Source organism: Eptesicus fuscus, chromosome 12 (assembly GCF_027574615.1).
Source record: "Eptesicus fuscus isolate TK198812 chromosome 12, DD_ASM_mEF_20220401, whole genome shotgun sequence".
NCBI classification, from domain to species: Eukaryota; Metazoa; Chordata; class Mammalia; order Chiroptera; family Vespertilionidae; genus Eptesicus; species Eptesicus fuscus.
Genome location: NC_072484.1, coordinates 4,113,019 through 4,115,567, shown reverse-complemented (window position 1 = coordinate 4,115,567; position 2,549 = coordinate 4,113,019).

The following is a 2,549-nucleotide window of genomic DNA, read 5'->3' as shown; positions in this document are numbered from 1 at the left end:
TCTTTGCCGTCTGTCTCACTCTTTCTCCCGCCCTGTTGTAGAAACCCACCCAAGTGAGCATCAGGCTTTGAGAGCCCAGGTCTGCAGGGAAGGCTGGCCAGCCCCCCGCACATCCTGAGGCTGAGTGTGGTTCTGGGTCAGGTATGTGTCCTCGGCGCTGAAGGGCCAGACCAGCCAGGATTCAGGGAGATCGCCCACCTGACCCAGATGAGGCAGGTGAGGCGGGCCCAGGGCGCCTGGGAGCCAGCTTCTCCTGAGTTCAGTGAGGGTAAGGCAGGGCCTCTGTCCCCTCTTGTGCTCCGTCCCACAGCTGCCTAGGCGAAGAGATCAGGGGCTCGGGCCCCACCTGGCAGAGGGGCAGCTGCCCGCACCTCTGCTGGGAACGGGTGAGAGCACAGGTGCAGGACACGGGTCCCCAGTTTGTGCCCTGGCCCACTGACTACCTCGCCCCGACCAAGTGTCCCCAGACTCAAGTCCCCTACCCAGCCTTGGAAATCAAGGTGACTCTTTCTGGGCTTGATTCCAAATAAATATTTATTAACTGCCTGCTGTGTGCACAGCCTTAGCTCAGCCGGAAAAGTCAAGCAGCAGCTCCAAGACCTGGGCCCCGTGTGGGAAAACTGTGGCCCGACACGTTAAGTAACAATAATAGTGGTCACAAGGCGGGCGGGGGGTAGCGGGCTCTGTGAGCCCAGGGGAGAGACGACCAGGGTGGCCAGAACAGCCAGGAGCCTTCATGGGTCATTAGCTTGCTTAATGGCCTTGCAGTAAGCAGCTCTCCCCAGCTTCCCGCTGAGGTGCCCCGAAGGAGACAGAGGTCACCGAGGTGGTCCAGTTCCTGCTGCAGGCAGCTGGCACCATCCGCTCCCCCGCCAGGGGCTGCAGGATGCAGGGTCAAGGAGCAGGAGAACTGAGTCTGCCTTGTGCGGGCACAAAGGCGGCCTTAGGGCCAGGGACCCAGCTGGGAGCAGCTGCGGGCCCAGGGCCTGCCTACATGCCAGGCCTTAGGGAGACTCAGGCAGGAGTGGGGGGGTGGGTGGTGCTGAGAGCCGGAGGCCTTGCTCTCCCAATGGCCAAAGGGCCTTAGGACAAGATAGCTGCTCCCCCTGACCCCACGAAGCCCAGGCAACTGGGTCTGGAGGTGGCGGGGGGCAGGTGGGCACCAGTGGGTCCACTTCATAGTGGTTCCTGGCGAGCAATACAGAAACATGAGTTTGGCACAGAGATTCTGCTGCCCCAGCCCCCCCAGCTTGAGCACCAGGAAGGTGTGTGCGGAGCTTGAGCTTGTGGCCCAAGCAGGCAGCTGGGCAGACACGAGAGAGCCGGCAATGCCGAGGAAGTGCTTCTGGGTGAATTTGGCCACAACTGTCACCACCGACATGACACGGTAGAGCCCTCCATAGCTGGGGAGGCGTGTGGGGGTCGGCACCCTGTCCCCGGAGAGGAGACCCCAGCCCTGCACTCAGCCAGGTGGGAGGAGAGCAGAGTGACACGGTCTGTGACCCCGCACCCACCTGGGGTTGGAGGGCAGCCAGGAGCAGAGCACGTTACCCAGCAGACAGAACGAGAGACAGGGAAGGGCAGTGTCTTTTGGGAAGGAGGTACCAGGGGTGGGAAGAATTCTTGGCTTCCTGCTGGAGCTAATGGGCTTCTCCAGGACTTGGGGAGCAGGTGAGAAGACAGGAGACCCCACTCTCCTGTGAGGGTGAAGCCTAGACGCGGCTGTTCTGGGGAGCAGGGGTGAGAAGACGCCTGAAGCGTCAGAGGATCCCAGGCCGGGAGAACCTTCCCTATATCCCGCCAGGAAGCCCGGGCTCTGGGGACCTATTTTGTCACTACACACCCCCAGCTCCAGGTCCTGGCTGCAGCCGCGCTCCGGTCACAGCCTGGCCTCCGCTCCTGGACCACCTGCTGCTCGGCGGCTGGGCTGGTAGCAGGCCTCAGCGGCGGGAGCCAGACTGTGACACTGCGGGCCAGTCAGCCACGTCCTGCAGCCCGTGGGAGTGGGCTGTGCAAAAGAAGGGTGTGGTCAGCAGCACCCCAGGAGAAGGACCGCAAGTCCAATCCCAGCGCTGAGACCAGAACCCCATCCCCGAGGTCGGGTCTGTGTCAGCAGAGGTGGCGACGCCAGGAGAGAGCCTTTGTCAGGCCCTGCAAGGCTTGTGCAGGCCTGGGAAGACAGGGCCCCTCAAGGGGAGGGCCTCTGCCACGTTTAGGGAAACGTTAGGTAGTCACCTGGCTCTCAGGAGAGCGAGGAGGCCATGGGCCCTGGGAGAGGGGCAGCCACCCTGGCCACTGAGATTCCGGGCTCACCACCACCCACCTTGGGACAGCTGAGCTGTTGCGTCCCCCACCCCCACCCTGTTCCAGAGAGAGGACTTCTCACCGTCACTCCCTGCGCACATCTGTAGCCACAGGAGCCCCCCAATATATGTTCGTTGAGTTGAATTTGCTGTGTGACTCTCTGCCTAGAACCTCCCCTCAGACCATGTTCCCTGGTGAATTGATGTTCAGCATTTTTGTTTATTTGTTTGTTCTTTAACAAAAGG